At 38.2% G+C, this 12,917-nt stretch overlaps 1 protein-coding gene across 20 annotated transcripts in view; it reads left to right on the forward strand.

Annotated features, from left to right (window-relative positions):
• Positions 1–12,917, forward strand: part of Nrg4 (neuregulin 4) — a 165,440-nt gene that overhangs the window by 35,393 nt on the left and 117,130 nt on the right. For all 20 annotated transcript variants that reach the window (XR_013343770.1, XR_013343781.1, XR_013343771.1 and 17 more), the window contains one exon: positions 8,380–8,441. The gene's annotated coding sequence lies outside the window, so the exon portion shown is untranslated. The remainder of the gene's footprint in view (positions 1–8,379; positions 8,442–12,917) is intronic.

Here is a 12,917-nt window from a genome sequence, read left to right on the forward strand (position 1 = left end):
GAAGAAAGTGTATTCATTTGTTGATGGATGAAATATCCTATATATGTCTGTTAAGACTAAGCTAGTGATTGTATTATTGAGTTCTATAGTTTCTTTGTTTAGCTCTTGTTTGGACGATCTATCCAGTGGTGAAAGAGATGTGTTAAAGTCACCCAGAATTATTATTTTGTGGTTTATTTGACTTTTTAACTTGAGAAGAGTTTGTTTGATGAATGTAGATGCTCCATGGTTTGGGGCATATATATTTATAATTGTTACATCTTGTTGATATGTGGTTCCCTTAAGCAGTATGAAATGTCCTTTTTTATCCCTTTTGATTAACTTCAGCTTGAAGTCTACTTTATTTGATATGAGGATGGAAACCCTGCTTATTTATACAGTCCATGTCAGTCTGTGCATGTCTTTTCCTATGAGATAAGTCTCTTGAAGGCAGTTTATTGTTGGGTCTTTTTTGAAATCCAATCTGGATTTCAAAAAATCCAAAGTCTATGTCTTTTGATTGGTGAGTTTAGGCCATTAACATTCAGGGTTATTATTGAGACATGTTTTGTACATCTGGTCATTTTTGTTTATTTTTGGTATTTAACTTGACTTGGTTTCTCCTTTGATTGGTTTTTCCTTTAGTGTAATACCTCCCTTTGCTGATTTTCATTATTGTTTTTCATTTCCTCCTCATGGACTATTTTGCTGCAGATGTTCTTTAGTGCAGGCTTTCTAGTTGTAAATTCTTTTAACTTTTGTTTATCATGGAAGGTTTTTATTTAATCATCAAATCTAAAGATTAATTTTGCTGGATATAAGATTCTTGGTTGGCATCCATTTTTTTTCAGAGCTCAGTATATGTTGTTCTAGGATCTTCTCGCTTTCAGGGTCTGGGTTAAAAAATCTGCAGATATTCTAATTGGTTTCCTCCTATATGTAATCTGATTCCTTTCTCTTATGGCTTTTAAAATTCTCTCCTTATTCTGTATGCACATTATAATAAAAATTTGCATTATAATGTGCCTTGGTGTGGTTCTGTCATGACTTTGTACATTTTATGTCCTGTAAGCCTCTTATATTTGATTTTCCAATTCATTCTTCATGTTTGCAAAATTTTGATATTATTTCATTGAATAGATTGTTTATTCCTTTGGTTTGGAACTCTATGCTTTCCTCTATCCCAATAATTCTTAAATTTTGTCTTTTTTATGTTATTCCATAATTCTTGAATATTCTGCTCACGGTTTCTTACCTTCTTCGCTGTGTGGTCAACATTCTTTTCAAGATTATATATTTTGTCTTCATTGTCTGAGGTCCTGTCTTCCAAGTGATCTAATTTGTTGGTAGTGCTTTCCATTGAGTTTTTAATTTGGTTTATTATTTCTTTCATTTCAAGGATTTCTGTTTTTTCCCCCAGAACCTTTATTTTCTTATTGAAGTAATCTTTTGCTTCCTGTATTTGCTTATGTAGCTCTTTTTTGAAATGATCTTTCGTTGCCTGTATTTGCTGTCTTACATCATCCTTTAATTCACAGAACACTTTAATTATGTACATCCTGAATTCCTTTTCTGTCACTTCTTCTGTTGTATGGGCCGTGGATTCTAATAATGTGGTATCTTGGTTTGTTTGGGGGCCCTTTCTTCCCTTATTTTTTCATGTTGTTCATGTGTCTTCCCTTCTAGCAGTGTGGATCCAAAGCATTACAGTTTTTACCCTAAAGGCTTAGAGTGTCCCCGCAGGGTTCCAATACCTCTCCTTTAAGGGGGATAACAATGTTAACAGATCCTAATACAAATAATATACAGTCTTAAACCAAGTAGCTGCTTTTAAGAAGTTTACAGTTTTGTCACAATATACAGAAATGGTGAGTTCAATTATTATCTACAATATAAACAGCAGGTCTGCAAAAGGGTCTGCAGTTTCTGATGATGGACAAAGAGCCAGGGGTGAGGTATAGGATGAGATGTTAAGGATGTAGGAGGTGAAGATATAGTTATTGGATCTTAGAAAGCTTGAAAGAGGAATCTAAAGAAGTTGGTTAGTAGGAGGAGAAGACAGAGAAAGTTATTTTGGGGAGATAAGTAGTGGAAAAACAATAGAGAGAGTACAAAAAACAAACATAAATATTAAGAAAAATAGGAAATAAAAGAATATACAACACAACTATAATATACTATTCAGACATCCTAGTCCTCAGTAGCCTAATTCATGAAAAGTACTTGGTTTCACAAATGTTAGGAATGTGAGGGCTCGAGAAGACAGAGAGAGAGAAAAGAGGAAAAAAAAAATCTCGAAGGAAGATACAAGGATTGTTTTTGTTGGAGATCAGTGTCTTTCCTGCTTTCCTTCTCATCCATCAGGTGGGGTTGTCTATTGTTTGCTGGTATCTCCACCCTCAGGAGGTGAAGGTTATTAGGGAGGGAGGGTTGGTCTTGGGGGCAGAGCTCCTGCAGGTGGGGTATAGTGTGTGCTCCCTGATGGAGGAACGCACCCCAAGGATTTCCTTTGGGCCCTGCTTGTGTGATGTGGGTGCCTGGTCTTATTTTTCTCCTTATATCACCTGTAGACCTCACAATTCCTGGTCTCTAATTTAGTTTCTAAACTGTATCTCACTCACCCCCTCCCTTTCTACTTCCCAGTCAAGAAGGTTTGAGAGCTGCCCACCTGTGGCAGAGAGCTGGTTTTGTATTGGGCAGTTCAGGACCCGCATTTGTGAGGTACAGACTAGCTGCATAGAAGCAAGCACTGTGCCGGGTTAGCGGCTGCCAGGGAGAAGAGGGAGTTGGGGACTATAGGTACCTTGATTTTGCTTCTAAGCCCCAGCCAATGTCCCCAGCTGGGAGTTGCCCCAACTAAAGATGACAACAAAGGTATCCCAAGAGGGAGGTGTCTGCTTTCAGTAGTGGGGTGTCGGGTAGGGTGGGGCCAGGTGGTGGCATTGGGTGGTGTGATCAGAGATGCAGCTCTTTGGTGTGCAGTGTTGTGGCTGGCGACTATCTCCAGACCCTGTGCATTGTCCCCATGGCAGGCTACCATGTGTAGGGAACTATGGCAATGGTTACAGTGTCCCAAGATGGAGGCCACCAGGGAAGCCCCATGTTGGTAGATGGGGGTTCACTCAGGAGTGGCAGAAGAGGTCATGATCGTGGGCAGCGACTGGGTGTCCTGTGGGGGTGCTGATGCTGGGGGTGCTGATGCTGGTGGTCTTACTTGGGCACCCAGAGGTCCTGCGTGGGAGAATGGCCCGGAGTTTGCCCTGACGCTGAGGCCTGAAGACCTGCACAAGCACAGAAGCTGTGATTCCTGTGCAGAAGCAGCTGTTGGGGGTCTTCTAATAACTCACAGAGAAATAGTATTCACACTACTTGAATCCCAGCTATTCTCCCCATCCCACCCTCCACCCCACTTGAATTTTGAGCCATGGAGCAACTAGCAATGCAGTCTTCCTCTAAACTGCCATCTTGAATCCTTTTTTTTTTTTTCCTTGAGTCAGGATCTTGCTAAATTGCTGAGCCTTACTTTGAACTTGGAATCCTCCTGCCTTAGCCTCCTGAGCTGCTAGGATTACAGGCATGTGTCACCATGCCAGGCACATTTTTACTTCTTCTTTTGAGAAGTGTCTGTTCAGCTCATTTGCCATCTGTTGATTAGATTACCTGTCCTTTTGGTGTACCATTTTTTGGGTCCTTTATATATTCTGGATTTTAATCCTCTGTCAGATGAGTAGCTGGCAAAGATTTTCTCCCATTCAGGAGGCCCTCTCTTCACTCTTGATTTTTTTTCTTTTGCTCTGTACAAGGTTATTAATTTGATGTAATCCCATTTGCTGATTCTTGCTTTTGTTTCCTGAGCTACTTGAGGCCTGTTCAGGAAATCATTGCCTATACTTATATCTCAAAGTGTTTCCCCTATATTTTCCTTTAGTGGTTTCAAGGTTTCAGATATTACATTAAGGTCTTTGATTTATTTTTACTTGACTTTTGTATAGGGTGAGAGATAGTGATCTAATTCCAGTCTTCTACAGGTAGAAGTCCTATTTTTCCAACACCATTTGCTGAAGAGGCTATCATTTCTCCAATTTTTGTTTTTGTCTCTTTTATCAAAAATCATATGGCTATAGAATGCATAGGTTTATTCCTGGGTTCTCTATTCTATTCCATTGGTCTACATGTCTGTTTTTTATGCCAATACCATACTGGTTTTGTTACCATTATTCTATAGTATATTTTGAAATCAGGTATTGTGATATCTCCAGAATTGTTCTGTTTGCTAGAATTGCTTTGGTAATTCAGTGTCTTTTGTGTTTCCAAGTGAATTTCAGAGTTTTTTTTTTCTAGCTAGTTCTATTAAGGATGTCATTGGAAATAAAAAAAAGGATGTCATTGGCATTTTGATGGGAATTGCAATGAATCTGTATATCACTTTTGGTAGTATGGCCATTTTAACAATATTAATTCTCCCAATCCATGAATATGAGATATCTTTCCATCATCTAGTGTTTTCTTCAACTTCTTTTTACTGTGTTTATAATTTTCATTGTGGATGTCTTTCACCTTTTTAGTTGTTTATTCATAGATGTTTGTGTGTGCGCTCATGTGAATGTGTGTGTGCACACACACGCTCGCACACACACACATATGAGTCTATTATGAATGGGATTGTTTTCCTTCTTATTTTTTAATCTTTTTTTGGTGTATATATGTGTGTGTGTGTGTGTGTGTGTGTGTGTGTGGTGCTGGGGATTGAGCCCAGGGCCTTATTCCTTATACATACTAGGTAAGTGCTCTACTACTGAGCTATACCTCCAGCCCTGTTTTCCTGATTTCTTTCTCAGCAAAATAATTGTTGGTATATAGGAAAGCTACCTATATGTTTTCATATGTTGATTTTTGTATCATGCTACTTCACTGAATTTATTAATTCTAAGAGATTATTGTGGACTCTTTGGGTTTTCTGAGTGTAGAATAATATCATCTGCAAACAGGGATGCTGTATCTTCCTCGTCTCCTGTTTGTATTACTTTTATTTCTTTCTTTTGCTTGATTGCTGTGGCCAAAGTTTCCAACACTATATAGGAATAGACAAATGGTAAGAATGAACACTCTTGTCTTATTCCTGTTTTTAGAGGAAATACTTTACTTCCTCCCACCCCCCCCCATTGGCAATGGATTTGTTGTGGGTAGCCTTATTATGTTGAGGTATCATCTAGTTTATTCAGGATTTTTATCATGAAGGGATGTGGAATTATTGAAGGTTCTTCCAGCATCTATTGAGATGATGTAGTTTATGTGGTATATTACATTATTGATTTGTGCTTCTTGAATCAACTTTACATTCCTGGAATGAAGCCATTTTCATCATGGTGTATGATCTTTTTCATTGATGTTGAATTCAACTTATAAATAACTTATTGAGGATTTTTGCATCTGTGCTCATCAAGATTATTGGTCTATGTTATTGTAATTTGGGATTACAGGTGTGCACTATTGTGTCTGGCAGTCTGTGTCTTTTAATTGAGGAATGCAGACCATTTACACTCTTGGTTGTTGTTGTTGTTGTTATTATTATTTAAACATCAGGCCCAGTTCTTATTTTTTAAAATATTTTTTTAGTTGTCAATAGACTTTTATTTTATTTGCTTTTATGTGGTGCTGAGAATTGAACCCAGTGCCTCACACATGTAGGCAAGCGCTCTACCGCTGAGTTACAACCCCAGTCCTGGTTATTATTGAAATGTTCCAGTTCCTTACATTTTGTTGTTTTTCTTTTGGTTGTTTTGAGAATTTTATATTTTTCCCTTTCCCTCATTCATCTTAGGGGTTTGATGATTTACTGAAATAATCAGTAAAGAGAAGAGGCTGTTAAGTCTTAGAGATTTAAAAATGTAGGGTCCCTTCCTATTTTTGATTTGCATAAGTACTCTTCTAGTGCAATTTATTCTTTCCTATGCTTTTGTGGTTGTATTTATCTTGCTTCCTCCTCTAGGCATAGGATTCCTTTGAATATCTTCTGTAATGCTGATTTAGGGGTCATGAATTCTTTTAGTTTATGCCTATCTTGGAAGGTCTTTATTTCTTTTTTCAATTCTGAAAGATAAATTTGCTGGACATTGTCATCTAGGTTGGCACTTACAGCTTTTTAGGCCTTGAAATGTATCATTCCATTCCTTCTGGCCTTTAGAAGTTCTCAGAAATGTGCTGCTGTTCTTGTGGGTTCGTCTTCATAAGTGAATTGATGCTTCTCTCTTGTAACTTTTATTACTCTGTACTTTTGGTATTTTAACTATGATATGTTATGGAGAGGTTCTTTTCTGGTCATGTCTGTTTGAAGTTCTAAGTGTGTCAAGGTTTAGGTATGAGGTTTAGATATGAACTCATATGTGAGACAATGCAAGAAGATTCAGAGGTGAAGTGATTAGATGATGATAGTTATAATCCAGTCAGTGGATTAATCTTCTTATATGGATTAACTGAATAATAACTGAAGGTAGATAGGCTGTGGCTGGAAGAGATGAGTTTTAAGATGGGTATAAGCTTTTGGGGCTTATGCTTTGTCCCCAGTGAGTGGAGCTCTATTATTGCTTTCTGATTTCCATGTCCTGAGGTGCTTTCCTGCTCTACACTCTTCCACCATGATGTTCTGCCTCACCTCAGACCCATAGCAATGGAGTTGGCCATCTGTGAACTGACCTCTGAAACCATGAGTGCCAAATGAATTTTTCCTCTTCTAAATTGTTCTTGTCAGGTTTTGGTCACAGTGGTGAAAAAGCTGAATAAAACAAAAATGGTTCTACTATCTGGATCTCCATATCATTCTCATGATTTGAAACATTTTCTGTCATTATTTCACTGACAAGGAAGAACAAAACAACACAGAACCAAAAAAAGACAAACACAAGAACAAGAAAAGTCAAATGTTCCTCCTTGATATGATATTTGAAATTGAGATGCTTCTTTCCCAGACCTCTACTTTTGGAATCTGCCAGGTATGGGGTGGGTCATGAGTCTCAACTGCAGTCCAGTGTGTTTCTTCTTACTTCCGAACAAATCAATTATAGCAGTATTTAGGCTGAGTCCCCACTGCATATTTGCCCACTGGCTCAAGCTAAACCAAAGTTGTCTATAGCTGGGACAACTTTAAGAGAGAAAAATTTAAGAATGGGAAAAAATCTTTGTCACTTGCACCTCAGAGCACTAATCTCCAGGAAATATAAAGAACTCAAAAACTTAACACCAAAAACAAAACAAATAATCCCATCAATAAATGGGCAAAGGAACTGATCAGACACTTTACAGAAGAAGAAATACAAATGGTCAACAAATACATGAAAAAATGTTCAACATCACTAGCAATTAGAGAAATGCAAATTAAGGCTACACTGAGATTTCATTTCATTCCAATCAGACAGGCAATTATCAAAAATACAAGTTACAATAAGGGTTGGTGAGGAAGTGGGGGAAAAGGCACACTCATCCATTACTGGTGGGACTGCAAATTGGTGAAACCACTCTGAAAAGCAGAATGGAGATTCCTCAGAAAACTTGGAATGGAACCAAAATTTATCCGACTCCTCAGCACATACCTAGAGGACTTAAAATCAACATACTATAGTGACATGGCCACATCAATGTTCATAGCAACTCCATTCACAATAGCCAAGCTTTGGAACCAACCTGGGTGCCTTTCAACAGATGAATGGATAAAGAAAATGTTGTATATAAACACAATTGAATATTACTCAGCCATAAAACGTAATGAAATTATGGCATTTGACAGGAAATGGATGGAACTGGAGGATATCATGCTAAGTGAAATTTTCCAGTCCCACCAAACCAAAGGGCAAGTGTTCTCTCTGATATGTGGATGCTGACTCTCAATAGGTGGTGGTATAGGGGGTAGACAAGGAGAGAAGAGTGGAGGTTCACTGGATTGAACTGGGACAATATGGGGAAGAAATGGGGGATGAGAATGGGAAAGGCAATAGAATGAACTGGACACAACTCTCCTATGTTCATGTATGAATACATGACTAGTGTAACTCCACATTATGTACAACCACATGAATGGGAAGTTATACTCCATGTGTATATGATATGTCAAAATACATTCTTCTGTCTTGTATAATGAAAGGAAAAAGAAAAAATAAGTAACCCTTTTCCCCATATTTTTATATTTTTTCCTTCTGTGACTTCCATAATGCAATCATTTGTTCACTTGATGTTGTCTCATGAGTCCCTTGATGGCTGTCTTGACTCCTTTTAATTTATTTTCTTTTTCCTCTGACTGAGTGATTTCAAAAAGACCTATCTTCAAGTTCACAGATTCTTTTATTTTGCTTGCCCTATTCTTCTATTAAAGCTTTTGATTGTATTTTTAATTTTGTCTTTTTTTTTCAGCTCCAGGATTTCTGTTTGCTTCTTCTTTTATGGCATTTATCTCCATTGAATTCCTCATTCAGGTAATGAATTTTTTTCCTAACATCACTGAATTGTCTATTTGTATATAGCTAAGTTTTCTTAAGATCATAATTTTGAATAATTTTATAGGTGATTAATACATTTCCATTTCTTGGGGGTTAGTTTTTTTTGGAAAATTATTATGTTCCAATAATGTGCTGTTATGTTTCCTTGCTTTTTCATTTTCTTGTGGCCCTGCATTGATCTTAATGAATTTTTTGCTACTGTCACCTCTTCAAACTTAAGACTGGTTTTTCAAGATTTTTACCTGGGGATGGACCTGAGGATGCTGTTTGGGCAGTGTAAAGTGGTTCTGGTTCCATGTGGGTACAGTGGTATGACCTCTATGCAGCTTCTTCAGTTGTCATCAATTTAGCTGTGACTGGTTGCCTCAGCAGTGTGGGTGCTAGATGTTTGTGGCACTGATAGTGGCTGCAAAGTTGTTTAGGGAAAGAGCTTTAGGAATCTTCCTGTTCTTGTCTTCTTCATAGTGGAGAGTCTTTGATGAGGTGATCTCTCTTAGTTTAGGGTCTGACATATCTCACAGGCACCCACAAACAGCACTGGGATTCAGGGCACAGGTGCATATGGTGACTGTGGAGCCAGATTCCTAGGATCATGGCCTTGCAAAACTACCATATCACCTGAATTGTAGGGTCATTCTCCAAGACATGAGTGAATGCAGTTCTACTATGCCAGGATTTGTTGTTTTGAAGCATACTATGGCAGCTCAGGCTCAGAGGGCTGGGATATAGTTATGGTTCTGATTCTGGGTGGTAAGAGGACGAACTGGCATGGCTCCAAAGAAGTGTTTTGGAGGCCCAGGCCTTAGGGACCAGGGCACAGCTATAATTTGAACCAGTAGACCACAGTGGCAGCTCCCACTTCAGGATGAGGTACTCTGCAGTTGAGACTCTGGATCCTGGGATAGTGAGATACAGCAGTAGCCCAGCTCTGTGAGGCTTGGTGCAGCAGTAGCAAGGACCAAGGAATGGCAATATGTCTGGGGGTGCAGGAAAATAGCACAGCAATGACTTCACTTCCCACAGAGGGAAGTATCTCAGCAGCTTGGTCTGTTAGGGGCTAGTCTAGTTCTGACTAGTATGGAAGAACATCATACTAGTTCAGCCAAGATTCTGATTCCCTGGCATGTGAGGCACCATATCTCCTTGGCCTCAGAAAGTGTGACTACATGGGTCTATGGAGCCTCTGGATACTTTCGGTTGAGACCCTGCATTAGATATTATGCTGAAAGATGAAGCTGCTTCTGTGCCAGAGGCTTGGAGTTCATAGGGGGTGGCTGCTGCCTCACTTGTGACACAAGGGAGTATGTTTGCTCCACATGCAGGTGGCTTGAAATTCCTGGCTAGTGGTGTGCTGCCTCAGCTTTGGCACTAGGGGTATGACTATTCTAGTAGTCTGAGACTCTGGCTCTTTAGGGATGGGTACCACTTCAGCTCAGCCATAGGGGCACAGTGCATCAGTGAACTGGGAGAGGAGGATGGAGCAATTCTGATGTAGCTTGCCCTAGGGGCAATAGCTCTGCTTAGGGATCATGTGCTAACTGGTGGGAGTGGTTTGGTGGAACCTCAGAATGAAGAGGTGCAATGGCTATTTTCACTTGGAGCAGGACACAGTCTAGGAGTATCTCTGTTTCCCAGATGGTGAAGCTCAGAAGCAGCACAGGAAGTTGAGCATAGTATCAGTGCCTTCTCTGGAAGCAGCTCAGAATGTGGCCTCAGGGGAACTCCCACAGTAGTGAAGACACTTGATGTCTGTGGTGGTGATGGGGCTGTTGGGGTCCTTTGCCTTGCCTTTTCTGCTGCAGGTTGAAATCCCACCTAGTTTGTGGCTTACACTGACTGGGGGAATGGGTTGGTAGAGGCAAAGTGTGTTTCTTCCCTTCTATATATGGCTATCCTGGGTTTCTGTGCTCTGCAAGATTTCTGATACATCTTTGCTATTCTCCACTGCTCTCCTTTAGTTATTTTGGTTGAAATGTAGTTTATTGATTGCTTTGGGGTTTTTGTTGGAGGCAAGAATTGTAGGAGTGTCTTGTCCCCCATCTTGCTGACGGGCGCCCCAATGTGAATTCTTCACTTACCAAAGTTTAATGTTAATCAGTACTTTTCCTCTCCTCCCAGAAAACAAAAGGACCTTTGGACTCATTTCATCTATCCCTTCCAGCTTTTGTATTTTTGTTTTCAGATATTTAATGCTATGTGTATGTTAATTAAACCCAAAGGATAGTATCATTTTTATATAGTGCTCAGTTAAATATTCCACGACATTTACTGTTGGTTTTTGTTTTTGTTTTGTTTTTTGCCTTCACTTCTTTTTACATCTTAAACTCTTTAGCTAGGATCATTTTCCTTTATTCTAGTTATCATTTAGAGTTTACTTTAATGAAGCAATTTTAGCTCAACCTCTTTTTTTTCAGTTTCAGTTTATCCCCAAAGTTAAAATTTTGAAAAGTAAATCTGCTATGAGCATTTGTGTGTTAATCTTTGAACATATATTTTCATTTCTTCTAGGTAGTTTGCTAGGAGGAAAATTGCTGCATTGTATGACAAATATATGTTTAAATTTTTAAGAAACTGCCACACTTTTCCAAAGTGGCTGTATCAGCTTACATTTCTGTTAGTAGTAGCAAGCTCTCAGTTTCTGTATATCCTTGCCAACATTGTATTATCAGTATTTTTTATTATATCTGTTCTAATAGGTATGTAGTGGTGTGTTATTAACGTTTTAATTTCAGTTCCCCTAATAATGAATGATTTTGAACATCTTTTCATGGGTTTATTAGTCATTTATTTATCTTCTTTGGTGGAAGAGATTACAGGTGTGCACCACTGTGTCCAGCTAGATATAAACCTAGTGCTTTTAAGTGTAAACTAAACGTTGACTCTAGGAGCTCTTCATCATCTCTAGGTGCTTCATCCATGAGTTTTTATTGGTATAATTTAGGGTCCCCAAGAAAGAATATAGAAATTGCCCTTTAAGGTTACAAATATCTCTAGCCATCTTATAAGCTGAGGATTAGTCATGCCTTGAAGAAAGAGGGGAAAAAAAGAGAATGTCTTAAAAAGGATAACTCTCTTCTTCAAATTTGCCTGCTTTTCAATTTTTTTCCTTTTTTTCAAAAATATGCTTTATTTTTTTTTAAGAGAGAGAGAATTTTTTAATATTTATTTTTTAGTTTTCAGTGGACACAACATCTTTATTTTTATGTGGTGTGGAGGATCGAACCCAGTGCCCTGTGTATGCCAGGCGAGCGCGCTACCGCTTGAGCCACATCCCCAGCCCCCCAAAATATGCTTTATTTTTAAGAGCAGTTTTAGATTCACAGCAAAATTGGCTGGAAAGCACAGAGTTCCTATAAATCTCCTGCCTCTGCATATTCACTTTCCTCCCCATAGCTACCAACATCCCATTGACACATGATTATCCAAGTCCATAATTTACATTAGTGTTCACCTTTGGCATTGTATATTCTATGGGTTTTTTCAAATGTATAATGACATTTGCCTCCCATTATAGTATCATAAAAAGACTTTTACTCTCCTAAATATCCTTTGTTCCACTTATTCATCCCTCCCTTCCCTTTAACCTGTGGCAACCATTGATCATTTACTGTCTTTTTTTCTAATTTGTCTTTTCTGATTGTAATCATACAGCCTATAGACTTTTCAGATTTCTTTTTTCATTTAGTAAAATGTATTTAAGGGTCTTCCCTGTCTTTTCATGGTTTAATAGTTTATTTCTTTTTACTGCTGAATAATATTCCATTGTCTGATGTTCCACATTACTTACTGAAGGACATCTTGTTTGCTTCCATGTTTTGACAATTATAAATAAAGGTGCTATAAATATTTGGGTGCAGATTTTTCTGTGGGAATAATTTTCCAACTCCTTTGGGTAAATACTAAGGAGTGGCAATTACTGGGTTGTATGGGTGAGTATGTTTAGTTTTGTAAGAAACTGCCAGACTTGCATTCCCACTCTCAAGTGGAAATTCCTTTGGTCCTCCATCTTCCCCAGAATTGGCTGTTGCCAGGGTTTTGGATTTTGTCTATTCTAATAGGTCTATAGTGCAATCTCATTGTTTAAATTTTCCCTGATGACATATGCTGTGGAGCATCTTTTCAGGCACTTATTTTTCATTTGTCTATCTTTTTTGATGATGTGTTTATTTGAATAAAGTCTTTTACTCATTTAAAAAATTGGGTTGTTTCCTTATTATTGAGTTTTAAGAATTCTTTACACATTTTAGATAAATAGTTCTTTATCAGATGTGTCTGTGGCAAATATTTTCTCCTGGTCTTGCCCTTTAAATGTTTTGCCTTTTCATTCTCTTGACAGTGTCTTTCTTAGAGCATAAATTTTAATGAAGTCCTGCTTATCATTATTATTCATGGGTTATGCTTTTGGTGTTACATCTAAAAATTCATCACCAAACTCAAGGTCATCTTGATTTT

The sequence above is a fragment of the Urocitellus parryii genome, chromosome 6, assembly GCF_045843805.1.
Source record: "Urocitellus parryii isolate mUroPar1 chromosome 6, mUroPar1.hap1, whole genome shotgun sequence".
NCBI classification, from domain to species: Eukaryota; Metazoa; Chordata; class Mammalia; order Rodentia; family Sciuridae; genus Urocitellus; species Urocitellus parryii.